Source organism: Ischnura elegans, chromosome 2, assembly GCF_921293095.1.
Source record: "Ischnura elegans chromosome 2, ioIscEleg1.1, whole genome shotgun sequence".
NCBI lineage: Eukaryota > Metazoa > Arthropoda > Insecta > Odonata > Coenagrionidae > Ischnura > Ischnura elegans.
The window spans coordinates 137,748,493-137,776,295 of NC_060247.1; the positions used below are offsets into that span (position 1 = coordinate 137,748,493).

Genomic DNA, 27,803 nt, shown 5'->3' on the forward strand with positions numbered 1-27,803 from the left:
TGACTCTGCATTTTGGAATGGAGAGGAAACACAACACTGGATTATTAAAGATTTAAACGGCTATCGCGGCCATGTGCTCGGCTAGTAATTATTCACTTTACGCCATACGCACGCACTCGAATTGAAAACTTATTTCACAGTCCTAAATTGGTTATTTTGCTGGGCCCATGACCTGTTGGGAGTGCAATAAGGCGCAGGATGCCATAGGACTGCTAGGGTTATTGCAGTACGACAAAATACATAGACGCATATTAAAATGGTAACCGGAAGTAATAGTGTGGTAAAAACAAAAAACACATTAAAACCAAGTAGTGAAGGGGATAATGGGAAGTGGACAAAAGAAGGTCACATGTTTAGCAACATATTTAAATTCCACAACACTCACCACTTTCTCTGTTGCTGGCAGATGTTTTTGTTGATAATTTGGAAAGGAAAATTTTTAGCTCAGGACATAGCGTACTAAATTCTGTGGTATACTGGTACCGGTACGTTTACGATATTATTGTGCTTTGGAATGGAACTGATCGGCAACTGCATATGTTCTTGAATGTTTTGAATGATATCCATCCTACAATTTCATTTACCTGTGAAAGAGACTGCAACCATTGCTTAAATTACCTGGATCTTACAACAAACTCGATAAATGCCGGCATTCCTTCTCCATTTTTCGGAAACTCTGTGATACCGATCATGTCATCCCAGACACCATTACTCACACAAACTTATGGCTTTTCATTCCATGATTCATCGCCTGTTAAGCATACCACTTTCAAAAGAAGACTTTAAGAAAGAAATCACCACCATTAAACAATTTGCTTCTGCCAACGGTTATTCTCAAAATTTAATAGATAAACTGATTTTTAAAAAACAGAGAAGATTGGCTATCGACCAAATGTTCTCAGCGGACGAGGATAAAAAGAAGCGGTGGTGCACAGTGACGTACCTCGATGCACTTTCTCTGAAAATAGCTCATCATTTACCCAAGGACAAATTCGGCATGACTTTCAAACCTTATGCCACTCCAAGGAGACTGACTGAATAAAAACATAACAGGACTCAGTAAAATAAAATAAGTTTAAGTATGACAGCATTCACACTTAGATGCCATGAAATCTGAAATGCAATAATACGCTTTTTCAAGAGGTAAATTCTTTACATGGTTTTTGAACACTGGCAGATAAGAAATAGTAGATGTTATCTCCTCAAGATTGAGGGTTAAAATTTGGCTTGCATTTTCCATCATGGTCAATGTTTGCACACCCTTATCAGATCAAATAGGTATTTTTAAAACAAAATATCCTACGAGAGAGAGTTGAAACAATTATATTAAATGTTGGATTAAATTAAATATTACAGTTGGTTCATTACTGGATCATTCCTTCTACATGAGAAAGACTCCATACATAGGGTGTGCATCACTTGATAGTACTACTGGAGGATTTTTGATAGCTGACCAGCTGTGCTGGGTGAGTCAAGAATGTTTATTCACTCTAATCCCCCCTATGCACATTTGTTTCTCTTTCAATTCTTGAATGAGTAGCATTTTTCAATGAATTCTACATACAAATAACAATATAACAATTATATCTGGTCTACTGATGTGGAAGGCAGATGAAAAAACAGCATTACCTATGGTAGAGTTTAAATCCATGATTTTATCCACAGTGTCATTCAAAATCATTCCTGAGATACGAAAAATTGCATTTCTTAATATTAGACGATAATGTTAACATTTTGCACAATTAACTGTCAGAAAATAACGTGTAGATAGCACTATTCTTGCGTACCTAATATAAATACTTTGTTATTGTTGAGAGGTGAAATAATTCTGCCAATTTGATTGAGAAGTTTTTATACAGAGTGATGTGCAATGTAACTTATAATCAAATATTTATTGAATAAATGTATGTGCCTATATTGGGGTTATTTCACAAAAATATCTGAAAGGATTGTCTCAGTAAATCTCTGAGTTGAATTTTTTTTATGAGGAATGTGGCAGTTGACACTAAATAGAGCAATAGAATAAATTCATACTGTTCAGAGTTTTAGGGATTATCCTGGGATTTGCAAGTAAAGGTATGAAAAATCCAGATTAGCGACTCTGAAAGACTTGAGCTACCCCACTACCCTTGAGCTACTGGTATTGTTAGCTAAGTGGATTAGTAGCAATTTTTGCAAGAAAGTCAACGCAGAAGAGGATGTTTATTGCTGATACATACCGTAACAGAATGCGGAAATTTACTTCATCCTGCAGCACAGCACTGCGATTGTTAAGGTGGCAAGACTGTGGGAAACAGCATCCTAAATAGTAGGCAATCACTCACACAAATGATGACAAAACCACTGGCACACGTGAGTGAATGGTCGCATATACAACAGGATGTAAAAGAGCGTAACAACATTGCTTTCAGGGAATTCAGCACCACACTATCCTCTGCTTACCATACTACTCAAACCTCTCAATTTCTCCCGGTAGGTCCACCCATGTCTGATAGGCCGAATGGCAAGAGCCAGACGAATGGCATTCCTCATGATGGTGACACGTAAAAGACACAGTTGAAATGGAAGTACCTACCAATAATCTCTTCCCTGAAAACATATTCAACCAAACAGCCAAACCAAATGGGCCTCCGAAAATCATTGAACGGGACCTGTCAGCAAAGCATAGGTGTCGCTCATGGCGGCAGTGGCGGCTCGTGAGTCAAATGCAGAGGGGGCGCACTCCACCGAGGGGTCATAAATTCTTAATATTTTGTGTATTTTAGTGAGTTTTTTTAAGACTGTATAGGTATTCATTTTTGTGATACTATATGTTCCGTTGTTTTCAACAAAAATACCTAGTTTTCCTAATAAAGCTTGATTAATAAATACTAAATTCAGTAGACTCTCGGTCATACGGATCAGCTTAGTCCGAACTCTCGATTGTACTGATCAATGATCTTGAAGAATAAAAATATATTTGCTGCGAGATTTTTTACCAATACAAACGAAAATACGTAACTTTGCGTTTTAGCGCCTACATTTTACGCGCTGATATGACCGCAATAGACTTCTTTTTCGTTTTTCAATCATAATGCGTTATTTGTCAAATCTATAGAATATTTGCAAATTAATTAGGTAGAAATGACACTTTTTTCACCTGAGGAGGGAGGGGAGTGTCAATGACCTCCATTAGGCAAGAAATACTTCCGGAATGCGCGCGCTTTGTTATTGCAGATGTAACCTTATTGCTGTGTTGTCGTTATTTCTTTCGTTTTTTACACACAGATCTCAACTTAATTCTCTCGTCAACTAATATTTTGACAACTAGGTATATATTATATTTCACGTCCTTCTTAATCTGTTCCACGTAGTTTATTCGTGGTCTTCCTTTTCCGTTCCTGCCATCCAGTTGTACCTCGACTCCATCAGGCATTGATGTCTCCTGACAGTGGCGTAAATATGGGGGGAGTGAGGGGATACATCCTCCTTCAAAGCCTCAGAGAAATATAAAAAATATTTAAAACTCATGGACATCCAATTACTCTCGTCGGGATTGATGGACGAAGGATTAATAAAGGCAAGACGCAGACGAAAATATATTTTATTTGAGTATTTAATTTACATGGATCGATTTCAATTTTATTTGGGTTGAACAATTGTCGTGTTCCACCGTTTCTTCAGCGCATTCCATGCCGAGCCCAGGAGGCCGCGCTTTCGGCTCGTTATCCTGTTTAATGTGGGGATTCCCCTTCCGGTCCCCTTCGGTTCCGGTCAGGCCTATACCACGCACCCCCGAGGTCAGAGTAGGGCCGTGACCCTCCTCTGGCCCCGTTCATTCTCACTCACTCCACAGCTTGCTGACTGAGGTACGCATGGCCTCCTTTAATACTAGTATTAAAGAAGGTCATGCAGGAACCACTCGTGGAAGATGTCATCCATCGAGAAGTCACCTCCAGCCATCAGGCTGCGCTCGAAAGACCCATGGCCCCTCTCAACCAGCGGCTGAAAGTGGTGATAGGACTCCGAGCCCTCACCGCGGCCATCGTGGGGGACAGGTAGAAGCTCCGCCTCTCCTTCGTCTTCTATGTCCCCCAGGTAGCCCTCCTCCGAGATTTCGCTGGACGCATCCAGCGAAATCTCGGAGGGATCATCTCCCTCCACAACTCCCTCCATCACTGCTTCAGCCAGGACCGTCACCTCCTCCTCCGTCTCCTCCTCCTCCTGGCGTCCGCAGCAGCAAAGAATGCAGCCCATTTTTTCTCTTAGAAATGGCTTAAAGATAGCAAGTCCACAACTAAGCAGCTAAAAAGGGCAAATGAGGAACCCGAGAAGTGGTCTCCATGGAAGTCCCATTGTTGCTCAGCGCCAGGACCATGAACATCTCATCCATGCTAAAGACCTGGTCACACGGTACACGAAAACGACACATTCATTTCATCTGGCTTGTATAGGCGACTTCTTTGTTTACGTACGGCCCCGATAGTTATTTGGATTTGATATGATCTTGCTTGACCCTGATATCTCACTGATTGGATATGGGTAGCGAAAGAATGGAACACAAGAAAAGGGGATGGGTAAAAGGAAGGATCAGATGGGAAGGCCATTAATGTATGAACCGCGAGAATTGTCCAAGAATGAGATCCAAATGATCGTTAAAAGGTCATAAAAAAGCATGTGATAGGCAAAGAAATAAGTTTCATTTACTATTTACGCTGTATTTACTCGAGTTCCTGTTTTTGAATCCAGACCGACTGCAATACGAGTCGAAATTTTAGGTGTTGCGTTGACATGCAGCGAACGCTATGGGCATCGCAGTAATAAATGTTGAATTTACCTTGCCAAAAGCCTCATATTTCTAGTATATTCCTGTAGCGCGCGCCGATTCACAGGAGAAGGATGGAGGGAAATCACGACACACTCGCTTTCAAGACTAAAATTCAACTGCCTTTATTATGTCCTGTTTTTGATATCACAAGGCTTAAGGGCACGAGAAAATTTTAAAATGTGCTTTTATTATGGAACACTACTATCCAACAAAATTTGAACGATATCGGCGAAAGACACTTCGTGAATATTCCTTGTTAGGGGCTCCTTTGGACGAGAGGCCGGCCGCCCTTTACATTCCTTATTTTTCTCCGTGGTTTAATCGTAATCAGTATTTATTCTCGTAAACAACCACTTTCCTTATAATTTAATCCTACAATGGGTAGAATGATAGGTAAATTTATAGAGTTGTTTACAAAGGGAAATAAGTAAATTGATAAAATCCTGCGGTAACCATGATTTAAGAGTGTACTTACGTTGAGGATATCCCGTTCACAATATAGATAATGCATTTGACTCCATTCTGTGAATCATTAACCACTTATTCCTCTTATTTATGTCCTTTCGAACACAAGCAAAAAACTTCTCCGGCGAGTAAATAGAGGTACTAGACGACGGAGCACTTCATATGGTTTTATATGGGATACACGATTTATATGGTTTTCACACGATTTTCTATTGAAGGTCCACGCTGCAATACACTTACTGCATTAAGCAAATGATGTAGGTGTGTAATGTAGATCACAATCTGCAATCAACTTATTTGGATTTATTTTTTCCAATGCTCCCCAAACAATGGCCTTTATTTATTTCAACAACGCCTTGGCAACCCAAAATATTCACAATCCGAAGTTTGACGTTAAAACAGCAATTATATTCGCCAAATATGCGTTTGAGGCCCCACATGGACAGTTTTTCTATCCACTTCCTAGGTCTGTCATCAGTGGATACCGTGCCGTGATGTAACGTGCGCACGCTCCGTCACGTGTTTTCAAACAGTCGATGAAGATTATTTTTAATGACTCATATTTCAGCTATAAAACATTATTCAACCGCGAAATTTTCGGCAAGTACATTTGAGGTAAGTATCTTATTGTTCTAGTACTTTTAAAAAAGTGTGCATGTTCCCCATTGGTTTATATTCGGAGTTGAAATAATTTGTTGCTAAAAAAAACTATTATATTTCCAAATTATAGAATCACCCATGACCACATCACTGAATTAATTTTATTTTTAACTCATTTTTTTAAAGCAGAAGAGGTATATCAATTTAATGAAAAATGATCTCAAATTTTTTTTCCCATTTTTTCAAAAAATTGACTTATGTTTTTTGCTACTGTTGCGTTATGTTTCAATATGCCTGAATCAAAATCATTCTAAAATAATAATGAACATTTTTACAATCATGTAAAGTGAAAGTTTTTATTCTAGCGATAATTTTTAAAACATTTATTTAAACAAATAAAATGTCCTATTTTTCGTGTATTTTTAACATAATGTAGAGAAAAACTCTATGTTTTTCACCTTGCTTCACGAAGTGTTTATAGCTCCACATTATAAAATAAAGTGTCAACTTTAGTTATCAATTGAAAAATCTTGCCCCAATTGGCCACCCCGCCTCTCCTATCAAGTTATGTGCGTGAATGTCCAACCGCCCAACGCGGTGGTTAGATGCGAACATTTGTTCAGTCTTAGCTGAAGTCGAGGATAATTCGCTAAAAGTGAGACGAAATGAAAGTAGTCTACACTTACGTACACTACATACATTTAGCATTCCATATTAGTCTTATTGTTTCAATTTTTCCAAGGGCACGTAACGATTTCCTTCATAAGACATATGATGGACTCAACGATTGCGCAGGCAAGTCAGATTCTTGTCTCGGTTAGCGGGCGGCTGCAAAACATTACATATTAATTCTTCGAAAACCCAATTCTAACAACTATAAACTCACATATTCTGCTATCCCTACTCTTCAAGGCCTTATGTAGCTGCCATCAGCTCAAACGCTGAAAAGGGCACACGTGTGGCGGAGCGCTGCACAGTGGTCTCAAATCGAAAAAAGCTGGCCAAAAGTCATGTTTTCGACTTTTTAAGAGGAAGTTTTGAATTATATATTCGGATTCTACAAGATATGGCCTACAATATTTCTTACCTTATTGGTCTGTGTGATTATTGTGTTGACTTGTGTAACCCGTCAAACATGGGCATGTTCAGCCTAAAACGCCCGAGGCGTAGAAATAGTCGATTTTAGGGTAATTAAACTTAATAAATGACTATTTTAATTTCATGGGGTTCATCTGTCAATTTTAATTCCATAAGTTTGCATATTTTTTCACAATATCATAGTATTTTTTGTTCGTTTCAGAATTGCTTATATAAATATTTAATTATTTGTAATGTTAGCTATTTTTGGGCCTATTTTTAGTCAAATGTGTCGATATAGTTTTGTGCTCCTCCGTGCTCCTCAAAGATTCCTATGCTGAATCCTTGGGAAAAGTATGTACAACAAGAGGGAGAAAAAAATCTTGCCTATACTTGCCTATCCGACATGTAGAGGGTTTTAAGTTGACCGGTGCACCGCTCCGATGAAGGCGGCTGGCCGGCGGCCTGCGGAAGACCGAATGGCATTATCGCTAAAATACTTTTGTATCGGTGGTCGAACCCGCATGGTGTATACTCAGCATAATTCTACATCCTGTAAGATTACATACATCAAGTGCTTCACGCCTATCGTATGCACACTTCTCATTTGTGCACTCACTTTCAAATATTCATGAAACCAATGAGGGCCGGTTTCAATGCTCTTAATGAGAAAACGTACATCTACATCTACATCTACAAATTACCCTGCGAGCCACCTCTAGGGTGTTTTGCAGGGGGTGATCAACCACCAGCATGCAGCATGCATTTGGACTCCCACATGCACACCTTACCGTCCAAGAAACGTCCCGTATAATAACAAACTATACTACTATATGCTGTTAGAAATAGAATATAGAATAGAAATTCAGAAAAATGCAGTAAGTTTTACATAGGTTAGTAGGCTACACTACAAGTCATGCAATCTATTTACGCGCTCTATTGCTGCCGTTATAATCTCTTATTGATCGTGGAAAAAATGACATTCGGAATCTGTCTGTTCTGCAATCTATCTCTCTTATTTTATTTATATGATCTGATCTTCCGTAGTACGTTGGCGTCCGCAAGATATGGTTAACTTCGTCAGAAAAGACACTGCTCTTGAATTTATCTAAAAGGTTTAGTCTATTTTTCAATCTACGGTCCGACAGAGATTCCCATCCGAGTTTATGTAAGAGGTCAGTTACACTAACAAGACTATCGTAACGACCTTTCACATACCTGGCAGCTCTTCTTTGCACGCGTTCTAACTCTGTTATTAAGCCATTTTCATGAGGGTCCCAAACACTGGCAGCGTATTCCAAATGTGGTCTAACGAGGGAAAAGTAGCTAATTTCTCTCACTTTGTCGTCGCACTTTCCTAATATTCTTTTAACAAAACCCATTTTACGATTAGCTTGACCGGTTATTTCTCGAATATGTTTATTCCACGATAGATCATTATTGAGTCTAACCCCTAGATATTTCACAGATTCAACTGCCTTTAACTGCGCGCCCCGAATGACATAGTTACGCTGTAGGGAGTTATTCTTCTTCCAGAAATTCATTACGACGCATTTTTCCAAATTTAGTTCTAACTGCCAAGCATCGCACCAAGCTTGGATAGCAGCAAGGTCATTCGTTAGTTCATCTATATCTTTGCTGGAACGAATTTCTCTGTAAACTACAGCGTCGTCTGCAAATAATCGTAACTTACTCTGCACTACTTCGCCAATGTCGTTTATATAAAGAAGGAATAGGAGTGGGCCAATGACACTACCCTGAGGAACGCCAGAAGTCACTCTAACCTCATTGGAGACTGCACCGTCTAATACTACTCTTTGGACGCGGTCGCTCAAAAATTCTCTAATCCAGGAAATGACATCTTCGTCTAGACCATAAGATTTCAGTTTTATTATTAACTTTCCGTGGGGTACTTTATCAAATGCCTTTTTGAAATCAAGAAAAATCGCGTCTACTGGAATGTTGTCTTCCCCGGAGACTAAAATATCGTGGGCGAAAAGCGCTAACTGAGTTTCGCACGATCTGCTTTTCCTGAATCCATGTTGATTTCCCATTAATAAGTTTTGCGCGTCTAGGTGTTTCATTACCGAGCTGACTACGATGTGTTCAAGGACTTTGCAAGAGATGGACGTTAAAGATATCGGCCTGTAATTAGATGGCTGTTCCTTGTCTCCACTTTTAAATATTGGCGTTACATTAGCGATTTTCCAGTCATTAGGTACTTCATGTTGCTTGATGGATTTACTGAATATTAACTGCAAGTAGGGGGCAAGTTCTGAGGCTAGTTCTTTATATACGCGAGAAGGGATTTCGTCTGGACCAGGTGATTTATTTGGACTAAGCGATTTCAATATATTTTCTATTCCGAGCGTACTAATGTCAATAGCTGGCATCTTATGAATACAGGGATTGTCATCGGTCTCGGGTGAGTTTTCGGAAGGCTCCGTGAACACGCTCTTAAAGTAGGAATTTAATAAATTGGCTTTATCGTAACTGCTTGTCAACACATCTCCATTGTCGTTTCTCAGCGAACATACGGTAGATCGTTTACCTTGAACTTCCCTAACATATGACCAAAATGCTTTTGGGTTATCCTGTAACTGCTCTACTAGTGTTTTTCTTTTAAAATTCGTGAACGCATTCCTGAACGCTTCCTTCGTGGCGGCTTTAGTCATCCTATATTTTTTAATTATTAGCTCGCGTTCATTAGCGGATAAATCCGTGCTGACTTTTTTCATTTTAGCATGACACGCTCTCTGTCGCCTCAATGATTTTCTCACTTCCGCGTCGTACCATCTCGGTTCGCTGCCTTCTTTTACTATTTTACTAGGGATGTAGCTATTTATTCCCGAAGTTACGAGCGAAAGAAAAGCTTTCCAAGTATTCTCTACATTTAACTTTAATACTGATTCTTGAAACTCGGGGAAAGCATTTTTCATATGACTCTTAAACCCATCAAAATTAGCTCTTTTAAAAATGAAAACTTTACGCTCTTTTTTAAAGTTTACAGCGGTATTTAGAGAAAACTTTGCAGTTACTACCCTATGGTCACTTATTCCTTCGACAGTGCCAACGTTTATTACCTGATGTGGTATATTTGTCGCTAATAAATCAAGAATATTTTCTCCTCTGTTCGGTGCGGATGCTATTTGAAACAATGAATTAGATGTGAAAGTGTGTAATAAAGCCTCGCAGATCACTTTATCCCTCCCACCAGGAATGAAGCTATAAGTCTCCCAATCTATAGAAGGTACGTTGAAATCTCCACCCACAATCAAGTTTCTTTCAGGATACTTGGATGCTACGCTGTTTATTTGATTTTGAAAATCCAACATTGACGTTATATCTGAGTTAGGTGGTCTGTAATACGAACATAATAAAATAGTTTTGAATTTTGGACATTTAATTAAACACCACACAGATTCAACGCTGGTCTCAGTTACGGTTATCGCTTGGCTGACGATTGAATTCTTTACAGCTATAAAAACTCCGCCCCCAACTCGATTAATTCTATCTTTCCGATAAACAGTGAACGATTTTGGGAAGATCTCATTGTCTGAATCATCATCTGTTAGCCAACTTTCTGTTCCAAAAATGACGTTACACTTCGTACTATGTATTAAATGGTGGAATTCGGGAATCTTATTTCTTAAACTACGGCAATTAACCACAGCCACGATTAAAACTTCGGAACTAGTATTATTGCGATTCGGGAATAATTCTGATTTGCTTTTGTCGAATAGACTATTCACAGGCTCTATACCGCTGATAAATGGAAATGCATGTCTTATTGACACACTATCAAAATGACTTGAGCCTTGACTGCCTTTGAACGTGTTGCTCGACTGACGCTTCTCGTGCTTAAATGTAATACCTGAAACGCTGATTTTTCTCTCTACTTCTCTATTCTCATTTCTGGAAGAATCTTTGTCTGTGAAAAGTTTTGAACTTACCCCTTTATTTTTCAACCCAATAATATATCTACACTCTGCCCTACTCTCTACTCTAAAAAAGACCTACAGTGCTCAAATATGCTACTCGCTACGTATGTGTGATCAAAAGCAACTACTTCAGCCACTATGCGAGAACCTTACAGTAACCACAAGATGCTTTTCTCTGCAAAACTTTCTCCATATTTTTATGGAGAAGAGATCCTTTACATGCTGTACAGCGTTGTCAGCACGTTATTCCGAAATAAGGTCTTGGCGCGAAGAGTAATAAATGATCCATAATGCCATGGATTGTTCACAGGATCATTCAAACAACCCATAGACGTAGATAGGATGGAATTCGGAGGGAAAAATTCGTCTAAACCCACCAGGGAAGCGTGCATCTTGCAAGTGCATTTTTTCTCATATAATAACGGAATGAGGATGACCGCCTCCGTCACCAGATTCACTGCATGGATGTGGTGAATATTTCCCACTCAGTTTTATTTAATGAATTTCTTATTGAACAAGTGCTGTGCTCCGAACTTTGGTAAAACGGCTAACTCGAGAAACTTCTCCTGTCCAGATAATTAAAGCACTTGGTTTGCCAATGTTTGGCACGCAAATTTCAGGATACGCCGGAAACTCAGAGGCAAGTCTATATGAGCTTGTATGTCTTTTATTCAATGTCAACTCATAATTTCCGGTTTATTATTGGTTAAAAATAGACAACTTTTAGAAATCACATTCATCGTTTCAGCCGTAAGTACACCTGTTAAATTTGATTTATGGGTGCCGCAAATGTTTTCGTACCTTGCGGTGTACAATAAAAACACAGGGAGAAAAGAATATTCATAAGCGAAGAAGAAGGAATATGTCGTGGAATATTTGAAAACAAGATTTCGACAGAATGAAATCAAACATACCAAAAATATTCTGACGCGTTTTACGCGAAGAATGTTTTCCCGAAATACCTGAGAAAATGGAATCAAAGCTCGAGGACAGATGTGCATTTCAAAGAGACGTTCAAAAGCTGGCTGCAGAGGGAAACGAAGTTCCCTTCAGAAGTATATCAATATCTCTCTCTCACATCTAGTGAGTGTAATTGACTACCGCGCATATATTGTCGGCGAATATATGCAGCGTGTAAAAATAATCGTTCTTAAATCTCAATCATCATATTTTTTAAAGTGGAGTTTTAATTCAGGATTTCATTTAAGATGAGATGAAATTACGTGTAAATATAAAATTATAGTCAATAAGTAAGAAATATTGGAACCGTTTCCATAAGTTTAAAAAATCTAAGAACAAATGCTTCATGTGTATGAAATGTAATTATTTATGTGATTTGCAATTTTAACGACAGGTATCGATGAAAGACTTATCCATAGATCTTCAGTGATATTAAAATCTCTATCCTGCGCCAATGAGATAAATAATGAAGCCTTCAGCTAGTATTGCATGGGAATAGCTGAGCTGTACATCGATTGTGGTTGGTATTATATGCTACTCATGGTGCATAAAGTGCTGATACAAGGAACAGCAATATCCAAAGAATCCTTTCTTACATTTGAAGTCTACATCTACATCTACAAATTACCCTGCGAGCCACCTCTAGGGTGTTTGGCAGGGGGTGATCAATCACCAGCATGCAGCATGCATTTGGACTCCCACATGCACACCACACCGTCCAAGAAACGTCCCGTATAATAACAAACTATACTACTATATGCTGTTAGAAATAGAATATAGAATAGAAATTCAGAAACATGCAGTAAGTTTTACATAGGTTAGTAGGCTACACTACAAGTCATGCAATCTATTTACGCGTTCTATTGCTGCCGTTATAATCTCTTATTGATCGTGGAAAAAATGACATTCGGAATCTGTCTGTTCTGCAATCTATCTCTCTTATTTTATTTATATGATCTGATCTTCCGTAGTACGTTGGCGTCCGCAAGATATGGTTAACTTCGTCAGAAAAGGCACTGCTCTTGAATTTATCTAAAAGGTTTAGTCTATTTTTCAATCTACGGTCCGACAGAGATTCCCATCCGAGTTTATCTAAGAGGTCAGTTACACTAACAAGACTATCGTAACGACCTTTCACATACCTGGCAGCTCTTCTTTGCACGCGTTCTAACTCTGTTATCAAGCCTTTTTCATGAGGGTCCCAAACACTGGCAGCGTATTCCAAATGTGGTCTAACGAGGGAAAAGTAGCTAATTTCTCTCACTTTGTCGTCGCACTTTCCTAATATTCTTTTAACAAAACCCATTTTACGATTAGCTTGACCGGTTATTTCTCGAATATGTTTATTCCACGATAGATCATTATTGAGTCTAACCCCTAGATATTTCACAGATTCAACTGCCTTTAACTGCGCGCCCCGAATGACATAGTTACGCTGTAGGGAGTTATTCTTCTTCCAGAAATTCATTACGACGCATTTTTCCAAATTGAATTCTAACTGCCAAGCATCGCACCAAGCTTGGATAGCAGCAAGGTCATTCGTTAGTTCATCTATATCTTTGCTGGAACGGATTTCTCTGTAAACTACAGCGTCGTCTGCAAATAATCGTAACTTACTCTGCACTACTTCGCCAATGTCGTTTATATAAAGAAGGAATAGGAGTGGGCCAATGACACTACCCTGAGGAACGCCAGAAGTCACTCTAACCTCATTGGAGACTGCACCGTCTAATACTACTCTTTGGACGCGGTCGCTCAAAAATTCTCTAATCCAGGAAATGACATCTTCGTCTAGACCATAAGATTTCAGTTTTATTATTAACTTTCCGTGGGGTACTTTATCAAATGCCTTTTTGAAATCAAGAAAAATCGCGTCTACTGGAATGTTGTCTTCCACGGAGACTAAAATATCGTGGGCGAAAAGCGCTAACTGAGTTTCGCAGGATCTGCTTTTCCTGAATCCATGTTGATTTCCCATTAATAAGTTTTGCGCGTCTAGGTGTTTCATTACCGAGCTGACTACGATGTGTTCAAGGACTTTGCAAGAGATGGACGTTAAAGATATCGGTCTGTAATTAGATGGCTGTTCCTTGTCTCCACTTTTAAATATAGGCGTTACATTAGCGATTTTCCAGTCATTAGGTACTTCGTGTTGCTTGATGGATTTACTGAATATTAACTGCAAGTAGGGGGCAAGTTCTGAGGCTAGTTCTTTATATACGCGAGAAGGGATTTCGTCTGGACCAGGTGATTTATTTGGACTAAGCGATTTCAATATATTTTCTATTCCGAGCGTACTAATGTCAATAGCTGGCATCTTATGTAGACAGGGATTGTCATCGGTCTCGGGTGAGTTTTCGGAAGGCTCCGTGAACACGCACTTAAAGTAGGAATTTAATAAATTGGCTTTATCGTAACTGCTTGTCAACACATCTCCATTGTCGTTTCTCAGCGAACATACGGTAGATCGTTTACCTTGAACTTCCCTAACATATGACCAAAATGCTTTTGGGTTATCCTGTAACTGCTCTACTAGTGTTTTTCTTTTAAAATTCGTGAACGCATTCCTGAACGCTTCCTTCGTGGCGGCTTTAGTCATCCTATATTTTTTAATTATTAGCTCGCGTTCATTAGCGGATAAATCCGTGCTGACTTTTTTCATTTTAGCATGACACGCTCTCTGTCGCCTCAATGATTTTCTCACTTCCGCGTCGTACCATCTCGGTTCGCTGCCTTCTTTTACTATTTTACTAGGGATGTAGCTATTTATTCCCGAAGTTACGAGCGAAAGAAAAGCTTTCCAAGTATTCTCTACATTTAACTTTAATACTGATTCTTGAAACTCGGGGAAAGCATTTTTCATATGACTCTTAAACCCATCAAAATTAGCTCTTTTAAAAATGAAAACTTTACGCTCTTTTTTAAAGTTTACAGCGGTATTTAGAGAAAACTTTGCAGTTACTAAATTATGGTCACTTATTCCTTCGAAAAGGCCAACGTTTATTACCTGATGTGGTATATTTGTCGCTAATAAATCAAGAATATTTTCTCCTCTGTTTGGTGCGGATGCTATTTGAAACAATGAAATAGATGTGAAAGTGTGTAATAAAGCCTCGCAGATCACTTTATCCCTCCCACCAGGAATGAAGCTATAAGTCTCCCAATCTATAGAAGGTACGTTGAAATCTCCACCCACAATCAAGTTTCTTTCCGGATACTTGGATGCTACGCTGTTTATTTGATTTTGAAAATCCAACATTGACGTTATATCTGAGTTAGGTGGTCTGTAATACGAACATAATAAAATAGTTTTAAATTTAGGACATTTAATTAAACACCACACAGATTCAACGCTGGTCTCAGTTACGGTTATCGCTTGGCTGACGATTGAATTCTGAAAGCTGGCCAAAATTAATAACGTCGTAATTTTACCTAAAATAGCAACAAAAGTGGAAGTTTTAGCGGAGGAAGCATTGGAGGCCAGGAACATAGACTTGAGGAAATTCCGAGAGCAGCGTACAAGAAAATCCTCAACAATGTTAAATTATGAAGATATCTTTCGAAGACTCCTTTAAATATCTGAATCATACATTTTAATTACAACAGGAGTTACAAAACAAGGAGGTCGGCCTATCAGGTGAGGTGAAAATTTGCTAATTTTAAATGATTCGCAGAGCGACGATGAGTCCGATGGGGCGACATCGGAAGACGATTCTTAAAATTCGTTTTTTGAGATACCTACATGAAAGTGATTTTATTGCAATTCCATCATTAATTTCCTCAATTTTCTTAATATCAGTCATTTTATTTCATCTAATGTGACTTATCAAATACTTGGAAGACAAAACTGAGTGAGTGTGAGTATTTTATCCGATTTTGGTATCTCACTGACATTGCTGATGGTCGCGGGTTCGAATCTCACCAATTTGATGTCGTAAATTCTGTAATGGGTTTTAACTACAATTTATACATCTTTTACCTTAAATTTATACAGTTTTAAGCCTTCCATGAACACCAAGTTATCGCCAATGGCAATGACGTCTATATCGAGATTTTCTAAAAATTGTTTAAATAATAACAGCTCAAAAAATGTTAACATGAAGAGATATCGTAAAAATAATGCCAAAATAAGATTCAGACGATCAAAATCAGCAAGGGACTTCCACTTTTGTTGCTATTTTAGGTAAAATTACGACGTTATTAATTTTGGCCAGCTTTTTTCGATTTGTCACCACTGTCGGCGGGCACTACCCTGCCGACCGCGGTAATCCCTATTGCACCGGAAAACCCAACTACCGTGTTATGATGCTTATCTAGCGTTAATGAAGTTCTGTACTCGTTTCATAACTCTCCCTGTTTAGAAATGCCGCTTATTGCTTTATTGCCTCGATCTTTGGAAGGGTTCTTTGCACTGTTGAGTATCGCTTCCCTTCGACTTCCACACAAACGTTTTCTACGAAGTAGCTCGCACGGGGTTTTCCACAAATGCTTCTTACCAATTGGTTGAAAACTATTCTCTTTGACCGAGAAAATTAGTCAGTTTGTCTTCGTGAATGAGAAAGGATGTAAGTGCTTGTGCTATGGAAGCGAAGAACCAGGGTTTATTTTCCCTATATCGTGAAATGTCAGCGTTGAGGCCGAACTACCACTAGTGAAGGATATCTCGGAAAGTTAAAAAGGTACGTTTTCCAAGTAAAATATCTCTGTGATCGTGTGAATTATTCAGGGAATTATGTTCTAATTTCGCTTTCCTTGCCCGGTGATTTAGATTTAGTTCTTGCGAAAATGAGATTTCCAAAAACACATGAAGCTCCTCCCCTTGACTAGAGGACATATATTTTGCAACTGTAAGCTCCAAATAACTTCAGCAGAAATTGTCGAAACCTACCTTCTACCGATTCTACCCTCCGAGTGACCAACATTATTTTCTATTTTTCTCAAAAATTCGCCTTTAATTATTATCCGGACCTAGAACTGTTTTTATTTACCTACATATTTAATGATCTAAATTCAAATATCATGATAATAGAACTTATAGCACAGAGGAACTTCCAAAGGTCGCACCACTTCGAAAATTCCACTTATATTCCAAATTTTTTTTCCAGTTTTCTCTGCATTTAAAAAATGAATGGGATAAATTTCTGATAGTGGGTAGGGCCTATATTGAGCAGTGTCCCAAGCCTACAATGATGTCGGTGCGTCACTGGGGGAAATCCAATATCTATGCGGAAGGAGCTCTACTTGTTCCAATATGAAATAATCAGGTTGGGGAAGGACGTATGGAATACTGCACTTCAATGTCGAAGTAGGTATTACGACTTTTTGTTTTGCGAGGTAATGGCAATTTCCACCTCGCTATATTTAAATATATAATATGTGAGTAACCAAGCCACTTCTTTATGGTTAATTTCCTCCGCTAGCAATAATAACTGATATACCTTCATTCAAAGTTAAATTGAACCAGCTTCTGATATCTCACATGAGAATAAATTTAAAAAATCAATAAAAACGAGGGATTTCAATTTGAAATCGAAATAATTTTCGATTCAAAGGATTAATTATTGTATCATACCATGTCTCTTTTCAACTTTATGAATCTTATGATTACTCTAAAATCTCAATCACGACGGAGGAAACAATTGATTTCAAGTACCCTTCATTCGTTAGCATGGATGAGATGTTCATGGTCCTGGCGCTGAGCAACAATGGGACTTCCATGGAGACCACTTCTCGGGTTCCTCATTTGCCCTTTTTAGCTGCTTAGTTGTGGACTTGCTATCTTTAAGCCATTTCTAAGAGAAAAAATGGGCTGCATTCTTTGCTGCTGCGGACGCCAGGAGGAGGAGGAGACGGAGGAGGAGGTGACGGTCCTGGCTGAAGCAGTGATGGAGGGAGTTGTGGAGGGAGATGATCCCTCCGAGATTTCGCTGGATGCGTCCAGCGAAATCTCGGAGGAGGGCTACCTGGGGGACATAGAAGACGAAGGAGAGGCGGAGCTTCTACCTGTCCCCCACGATGGCCGCGGTGAGGGCTCGGAGTCCTATCACCACTTTCAGCCGCTGGTTGAGAGGGGCCATGGGTCTTTCGAGCGCAGCCTGATGGCTGGAGGTGACTTCTCGATGGATGACATCTTCCACGAGTGGTTCCTGCATGACCTTCTTTAATACTAGTATTAAAGGAGGCCATGCGTACCTCAGTCAGCAAGCTGTGGAGTGAGTGAGAATGAACGGGGCCAGAGGAGGGTCACGGCCCTACTCTGACCTCGGGGGTGCGTGGTATAGGCCTGACCGGAACCGAAGGGGACCGGAAGGGGAATCCCCACATTAAACAGGATAACGAGCCGAAAGCGCGGCCTCCTGGGCTCGGCATGGAATGCGCTGAAGAAACGGTGGAACACGACAATTGTTCAACCCAAATAAAATTGAAATCGATCCATGTAAATTAAATACTCAAATGAAATATATTTTCGTCTGTGTCTTGCCTTTATTAATCCTTCGTCCTTCAATCCCGACGATATTAATTTGATGTCCATTAGTTCTAAATATTTCGTATATATTTCTCTGAGGCTTTGGAGGAGAATCTATGGTGGATGGTCCCGAGTCAAATGATGGGGGGGCTCACTCCACACAGGAGTCATAAATTTTTAATATTTTGTGTATTTTATTGAGTTTTTTAAGGCAAATTATGTATTAAATTTTGTGATACCATATGTTCCGTTTTTTCAACAAAAATACTTAGTTTCCCTAATAAAGCTTGATTAATAAATACTAAATGCAGTAGACTCTCGGTCATACGGATCAGCTTAGTCCGGACTCTCGATTGACTTATGAATGATCTTGAAGAATAAAAATATATTTGCTGCGATATTTTACCAATACAAACGAAAATACTTAACTTTTCGTTTTAGCGCCTACATTTTTCGCGCGGATATGACCGTAATAGACTTCTTTTTCGTTTTTGCAATCATAATGCGTTATTTGTCAAATCTATACAATATTTGCAATGATTTAGGAAGCAATGACACTTGTAACACCTGAGTAGGAAGGGAGTGTCAACGACCTCCACCAGGCAAGAAACACTTTCAGAATGCGCGCGATTTGACGTTATGGCAGGTGTAACCTTCGATTGCTGTGTTGTCGTTGTTTCTTGAATACTGTATGATTTCAAATCAATAATTAAACATTTCTCACACATTTTTCACCAAATCTGAAATACTCTACTTACCTGCCGTCAGTTATATTGCTGGTAGCATAAGTCCATCCTTGTTTTTCCTTTGTACAGCAAAGTGATTAATTACACGTTCGTTGAAATCAGCTCCGGGCAACAATTTTTTTTCGATTGAACACTTGGCAAGGGCACTAAGTCTATCTTCTTTTATCGTGCTTGTAGTAAATGTGTTTATTCGTTTCAATGTTGATCAGTGTCCGATACAGTAAAATTCAAGGGGGGGGGGGTCGCGAGGTACTAATACTTTTAGCCTTTAAAAAAGAAAAGGACTCTTATGATTGGGTTTACTTAATAAACAAGGGGAGACACAATGTAGGCCAACGAAAAATACGATCAAGGAGAACAAGGTGCCTCCACACAGAATTGGGACAATTTTTCCCTATTAAACTACACTTTCATTGAAAACAAAAAGGAGCACAGTTGATGAATTCTAAATTACCTTCTTGAATGTACACACAGCACTAAGAAACTTCTTAATCTGCAAGTACGCACAGTTAACTCCTCGAAAATGATGTCTGAACTCATTTCACTCCGTTCTTTCCGAGAGTCTTGCCGTTACTATTAGGACGACTCAAGAGATATAGAAGCCGTGGTCCACAAATCCTGATTCAGCTGAGGGACGAATTTAAGGTCAGTAAAGGCATTCAAGCAAACGATAGACGTAACTACCAGCTCCTCGAGTCTAAGATTCACATGTGGTAAACACACGAAACGCCAACGGGTCGCACTTGGAATAACCGTGCCTTCGAAATCATTGCCATCATAAAATAGAAAATAAATTCTGGAACGTAAAAGAAGACGGCTCTAAGCCACAGATGGGAGCTGTAAGGATCTCCGCACTCAGATAAACTCTTCGAAGCCCCTTAAATCAGACCCAAGTGGACATTTTCCGTCAGACAGCTACCGCCCTGCCGATGAGGAATTAGGTGAACATGAACTACGTAATAGGCCATGGGCGGCTAGAAAAATGATGAAACTGTACACAAAAGGTGCATTGCACGCGGCACTTCTTGACATTCATTGAATTCCTCTATTTAAAGTCACGTTTTACGGGTTAAATCATGTTCAATCCTTCACACTATCACGCACGCACCTATTTCCTAAATTATTAATCAGTACTGGAAAATATTACCTGATTTTTTCCAATACTGCAGGTCTTTTGATAAATTTATCTGAAGAATAGGTACCGCATTTCTAATCATCGGGAAGTTAGGACTACATTGTGGAACTGTGGCAAATACTCGAGAATAGTTTTCCTGCGTCAAATACGGTCTTTAACTGGTCGGATTTTATGTGTTCCGGGATTCGAACGCCCGAAAATGCAAGCATAATGAAATAATTTATTTTCTTTAGCAATACTTTACAGTAATTTAAAATTAAAATCGTATGACTACACCCAGAACAGAGACCATTCTGTTTCCGTAGGAGCCTATTCTATGGCAACACCAAGCAGGTGCCAGATTATACGCCCGCCGCTCCGGCCGGCGCAGCGATGCCAAAACACTCGTCGCTCTGCGCATGTCCGGACGACGTCCCAAGACTCCCATAAGGCACAGCCTTAGACGCGTCATAGCACCAGCAGCCCCCACCACTACCACTCTCCATATAACTGCATTGGGATGGATTGGGACGTTCTGGCCAGCGCCCCGCGGCTACAAATACGAACTTTTCGCGCTATTTTTTTTCGTATTTTTCGTACACTCTCGATGCATGCGATTGAAAAAAAACTTCGATTACTTAGATGTATAATTATAAATTAATGGGTATTTATTTTTTTCCTTTTTCAAATCTTTGGGAGGGGCGGCGTCCGAGAGTCCTTATGGGCAAGACGCCACTGAAACTTGACTGGGGTAAAAAAGATTTAGGGGGTGAAAATTGAAGAAAAAAAAAATTAAAAAACATGGAAATAACCATTTTTCTTCGCTTTTTATTGCATACGATATGGTAGCTAATGGAAAGTTTTTAAAGGGATGAATACACTGTTCAATCCCTCCCCATTTTGTGAAGGATTAATAAAGAATAAAATTTAAGAGGGTAAGGGGGGTGTACGAGTGGGTATAGGAGGTGGTTTAAAGAGCTGCCAAAAAAATCTGGACACAAATCATATTTGTCAAAATGTTATTGTAACAGCGTTTTGGGGGCTCATGATTTGACTTCGTTGTCCTCCTTAAAGGAAGAGCTGAGACCTTTCCATTAAATACATTCGAAAACGTTGGGAAATACATTGTAAATATATTGGTAAAAATTGGGGAATGCACTGTAAGAGTTACTAACCACACGTTTTGACACAATTCGACACGTTTTAAGGTGTCTTCATGAGTCTTGGCAGTCACACTTGCGGATGTTCATCTATTATATAAACTATAGGTCTATTCAGTATGTCACGCTCTTTCCTGGGTGTCGGGTTATAGTCTTCCAAGTTATTTCTAGCTTAACCCTCATATGGATTTACAAAATTAGTTACGTCGTGGGATTTTCGGTGCCGCAGCGGCGCCGCCTCATTTTTTGCTATTATCTTTCAAAGTTAGCCAGAATTTACAAGTTTTCCGATTGATAATGGTAAATACATCTATTATCTTTATTTCTCACCGTGTTTTGCTAGATTTAAACCCTTATTGTTGAAGTTATAACAAAAAATCTTGAACGCTGCATTCTTTTCCATTTCTTGCCGTAATGCTCTTTATTTCAGTTCCCTTTGTTTGTTATTTTTGAATGAAAGTTTTAATTTCATGTGTTATTGTTGTTTGAAATATTTTTCTGATATGCAGAGCTCGACAAACTCCGCTTTTTAATGTTTATATTGTTTATAATTTTATGTATCTAAATACTAAAAATGATGACCGAATAAAATTCGTTTATGCCCATATGACATAATTTTGCTTCACTACGTCCACCCATTTGTTATATCTTTGCAGTGTATATAGAAGGAAAAGTTATTAAACGTTAATAATGGAACAGCTGTAGGTTAAGTGAGAAGAGACGAGTGTTACTTTCGTGATTTTTACAAGATTCTGGCGATCAAGACAAATCTTACGAATATTCTGGGAGCTTATGTCCGGCATAAAAAAAATCAAGTCTTATGGGTTTTGAAATATAAATAATATGGGATGACAAGCGACGTGTCAAAGAACCCTACGCTTCTTTGGAGTTGAAGCTAGAAGAGTCGGTACTCTTTTCCTACCACGGAGCCCTATTCCCCCACTGGGGACGTGTAGCCCAAGGAAAAGGTTTCCTTAGATATGGACGGGTAAATGTTTTGCGTGGGAGTGCATCAGATTAGGTTTTACTCCTGGATTGGTGGGAAATCCAAAAAAAATAAATTCTTAGAAGTATGTGTTATTGGTGGTAGGGGAGAAGGAGCAGCTGCCTTTTTTTCGTCCAGCTCTGCGTGAGAAACCAATGAAAGAATGCTCTGGGGTGACAAAAATACCCTCACTTTGGAAGGACTTCCCTTACATTTTCTTTCCGTTTTCTTTCTTAGCGTTTCACTGACCCAAACATTGAGACTGTCCATACCTTCCCACTAAGCTCCCTTATTCGTCATTCACCACCTTCTTCCCCCCTCCCACAAAACTTGATTGAACTTCTCTCCACCCTGATGACCCACCCGAGCTAGACCTTCTCGGAATGAAGGGAGGGCCACCGCGGGGCGTTTTGACAAGGCTTTTGTTCCCTGTCCCTCGTGCAGCGATGGAAGGAAGAAGAAAAAGCATGCTTTTGTATCTAATTGCCTCCTTGCACTCCCAACCTTTTCCGCGATAAGGAATTTCTACTCCTAGGTACCTGTCCTAACGATCTGGGTATTCCCCGATCCTTGGCAGTCGACACACTACCACCACTTCACCTCAAAACAACCTCTTGGCATTCCTTCTCCTTTCTCCTCCTCACTCACCCCTTTACGTTAGTAACACCCCCAATGCATAAAACATCTGTGCATTTCATTACACAAAGAAACGAGAAATATGTTCACAAATGTTCACCTCACGGTAAATTGTCTTTTCACCTATTCATAATGAAACGATTTTTACCATGTAAAGTCTAAACTCATCGTCAGGAAAGAGATATTATTTTCTATCACACAATTAGTTGGGTAGTTATCTGGATTTCACCCCAATGGTAAACTGTCACGTCACCAGTAACTGTATAAACGCTTGCAATTTTGTATAGACTATCTTAGACGCAAAGGGATTTTTTTTCGAATGAAAGGTACAAGACATATAACAATAACTGTGCGATGTGTTCTTCACGGTAGTCGGTGAAATTTCTGAATCTCCTGGCAAGTTACAGTTACTCATTCAGCGAGAAATATTCACACAACGGTGAGGAAGCATTATTCTACGAATTCGGATAATGCATTGTGTTAAATTTTTCTTAGAATTGCGGCTTGGAGTAATTCTAAACAGAGTCACCCTAGGATGTACCCAAAGGTGACTATCACCACGGCAGGTACGTGGGCGCGGAGCGGAGAAGGTGCCCAAGCAAAACTAAGTCGGAAGCCACGGAAAAAAACAAGGAAAACTTGGCTAGCCATGAGTTTCTATGAATAATTCTTGCGAAAAGATGAAGTTTTGTCAATGAACATTACAACGAAGCAAACATAATGATTCTTAGCTAAAAGAGGAAGCACAATTGGTATTGTAATATTTTCCTTTTGTTAAACAATTTCACTTGGTTTATAAGTTAAAAAAATAAATAATAGGATTATAAATGTATTATTGCATTTCATATGAAACATAATTGCTTTGACATTAGCGTTGAGAGTGCAGACCCTGACGTAGCGACGAGGAAATTCTTGGCCCAAGCAAAACTAAGTCGGAGGCCCATGAAAAAACAACTTTGACTAGCCATGAGTTTTTATGAATAATTCTCGTAAAAAGATGAAGTTTTGTCAATGAACATCATAACGAGGCAAATAGATTGATTCTTAGCTAAAATAGAAAGCAAAATTGGTATGGTAATATTTTCCTTTTGTTTAACAATTTTATTTTGTTTATAACGTTTAGAAATATAAATAATATGATTATAAATATATTATAGCATTTCATACGAAATATAATTGCTTTGACATTAACATTGAGAGTGCAGTCAACGACGTAGCGACGAGGAAATACTGAGCGCCGCAGCGGCGCCGAAAATCCAACGACGTAACTTTTTCCATTAGAGGCCAATAAAATGTAAACTATAGACACTACGCTAATAAAATTTTATATTTAGACGCACAAAGCAGAAAAAATAGACTACTGAAAATTTCAAAATGATTCATTGGAATGGAAAATTTTTACACCACTTTTAAAACCACGAGCGCCGCTAAGGCGCAGCGAATCCATATGAGGGTTAAGTTCGATTTAGCTTGTTATTTTGCAAGCGATAAAGTGTTTTCTCGCGATCATTCCGCGATCTTGCATAAATCATCCCAATTCATTCCCTAATACCTCTAGTTATTTAGTGTTTAAAGACCAAAGGAAAGCTATGGCTGCAATTGTGCGGAAATCTTATGAACTTTATCTCGAGTGTAAAATTGGTGACCAAGACAAATCGTGGGCTGCACTAATTTTGTTGCAGTGGTTGTCATAGAAGATTTGTGAATGGCTAAACTGGGGAAATCGTTCCCTAAATTTCGGAGTGCCAATGGTTTAGTTGAACCCACTTGCCGTTAAACGGATAGCTATTTTTGCCAAACCGATACTATGGGTTTAAAAAAAATAATCCTCAATTTATTTATTTATTTATCCGAATTTACCATCAGCAATTCGCCCGGTGAAGCATAGTGATGCTATTCCCATCCCTAAAGATGAAGCTACTAGCACCTTCGATGATTCTGATGTCTTAGTGAACGTAACTACACCGTAAGTGGAAGCTGGTCCTAGCCACCAAGATGAAGATTACAGCCCTGATGTGGAAGAACCCCAGACAAGTCAAAAAGGGCACCTCATCCCATAACACAAGAGGTCCCGAGTGATCTAATACAAGAGTTAGACTCACCTAAGTGTAAACCACAACTTCTTGGCTCGCACTTGCAGCAGTGGAATCTTTTGGCCGATAGTGTGAATGTTTCTTATTACAGAGGCAGACAGTCAAACATCACTCAATTTTTTTCAACTGATGATGAAAATGATATGATTTTCTGCAATGATACTGAAGGCTGATGAGGGCATTAGCGATTATTAATGATCCAGACCAATGGAGGCTGTTCAGCGACTTGTCGAAGACAACCCTGTAAACACAAATAGGTACTGAACCACTGCAACAGCGCTATACCGTAGCGCTGCAGGCGGTGCCCACGCGTTTAACTTAAGTTTAAGGATAGTTTTACTGAACTACGGCCACGAATTACCTTCGGTTGCTGTTAGATATGCCACTTTTTTAAAGGAAACCTATATTCCAGATATTTGTGGCAGCTCTTTATACCCCCTTACCCTCTTACATTTTATTTATTATATATTAATCCATTACAAAATGGGGCGGGGGATGAACAGTGTATTCATCCCTTAAAACATTATCCATTAGCTACCCTATCATATGCAATAAAGAGCGAAGTAAAATGGTTATTTTAATGTTTTTTTTATTTTATTTTTCAATTTTCACCCCCTAATTCTTTTCTACCCCAGTCTGGTTTGCCTCTCTCGGGACCCTGATTGCCTTAAAACGTCAGTTTTTTTCAATAAGAAGCAGATAACATTAGTAAAAGTCACTTGAAAAGCCATAAGTTTTGATACGGGGTAGTTTTCCCTAATGGGGGGGTTGCTCGTAAAAATGGAGGTCATTTTCGGAGTCAGCGACCCAAAATTAGTCAGAAACACCCTAATTTGTAGCCCGGCATTTTTTGAACTTTGTTTTGCAGAACAGTGTAACAGCAGCATGCTGTCTGCATAATTTATTGAAAGATGGTTAGGTATTACAGAAGCAACAGCGGCCATAATATGAGTTCGATACTAATGTAGACCCACCAGCAAACATCGCCCTTCGGGAAGAACTGGGGGCTTCGCTGGATCAAAAGGTTTTGAAATAAGAGACATTTTTATTGAAGTTTATCAATAAAGAAGGAGCTTCAAATGGGCGCAGGAACATGTACTTCGACTCATGAGCATTGACAGACCCATTGTATATGAGCAAAGGAAGTGAAATATATGTGTGTGCCAATGATGTAAACTTATTAATAAATATAAGAAGAAAACATTTTCTCGCTTTTTCCCTAATTTCTATGTAATCACGGGCGAGGAATTCTACTTTATCGCGTAATATTTAAAGTTAGAATTTTCATGGTCGTAAAGAGGTGCATATTTCCTTCCTTCTTCTATCAGGAACATTTTTCTCCGGCAGAAAATTTGGTAGGCATCGCTCAGCTCACGATCAAGTGCACGACTGACTGCAGCGACGTCTGCGTCTCGACTGCTGTTCACGAGCAGCCGGGCCGCAGACGTCGGCGCGGCGGCCAGCCGTTGAACGTGACGGCCGAGCAGCCTCGAAGATACCACTACAAAGTGTAGTACATAGAATGAGTCAGTGACGGCCGGCCGCGGCAGTCGGACGCAGCCCAGGGACGCCCCAGCAAAACCAGACCTTTAGATGCATCATAGCACCAGCAGCCCACACCACTACCACTCTACATATTGCAACCTCCATTGTGCAAGCTCACAACAATCACCATGATAGGAGCCCAGCAATACGAATGCACTCAGCTGGCCATGGCTGGAGCATGAAAGCCCACCTCCAATTCTCCAACCTTTAGAAGTGAGCGTTTGTGCTTCGGCTATTGCCACCTGAGCGAATGCGTATCGTACGTTGTGCTCCTAGATGAGTGGATTTGATTCAGTGGGTGATAGTTGAGCATTTGTGCAGTGGAGGCATTTGTATGCAATGGTATAGAATTTATGCAATCGTAGTATACGTTGCATATATTCGTGGTCTACAACAAAGTTCCATCTGTTAAGTTACCCATATACTCAAATTAGACAGATTTTATTTGTCTACCTCGTGTCTTGTGCTCTCAGGGATGATGACAGCTGTCGTCATTTGCTAATTTGCTAGCAATTATAACATCTGTAAATCTACCAAATATCTTGCAAATCTATCTACCAAATATCTTGCTGGCTTTAGGGCGGGGCGGTCGCCCCGCCCTAAGGCCAGCCCTGGACTCAAATGATCTCGCAGCACACCGCATTCAAGTCTAAGCGTGGTATGAAAAATTTGCTTGATCTTGTGGACAAAATTAAAGACATCATACCTCCGAAAAACTCAAGATTAGTATCTTTTGATATCGTCAACCTTTTCACTGGTGTGCCACCAGAGGGAGAAACTGGCCTAGCAATAGATCTCCTGGAGGCAGCCAAGATTGCAGAAAAAATGAAAGACGAATTATCCACCCTTCTCAAAATATGTGTGGCACAAAATTATTTCAAGTTCGATGGTAAATTTTACAAACAAAGTAGTGGCTATGGGCTCACTGTTGGGAGTGCAATAAGACGCAGGATGCCATAGGACTGCTAGAGTTTATTGCAGCACGACAAAATACATTGACACATATAAAAATGGTAACCGGAAGTAGTAGTGTGGTAAAAACAAAAAACACATTAAAACCAAGTAGTGAAGGGGATAATGGGAAGTGGACAAAAGAAGGTCACATGTTTAGCAACATATTTAAATTCCACAACACTCCCCCTTAAACATGAGACAGTCCCAGTAATTTAACACATTTGAAATGCTTAGGTTTTGGTGTACCTTGAGTT

General features: G+C 39.4%; 1 long non-coding RNA gene across 1 annotated transcript; it reads left to right on the forward strand.

The window, feature by feature from the left end:
• Positions 1–27,729, forward strand: LOC124174154. The gene is made up of 2 exons (XR_006868886.1): positions 1–344; positions 27,694–27,729. It is a non-coding gene; the product is annotated as an uncharacterized LOC124174154 (long non-coding RNA).
• Positions 27,730–27,803: the final 74 nt, after the last annotated feature.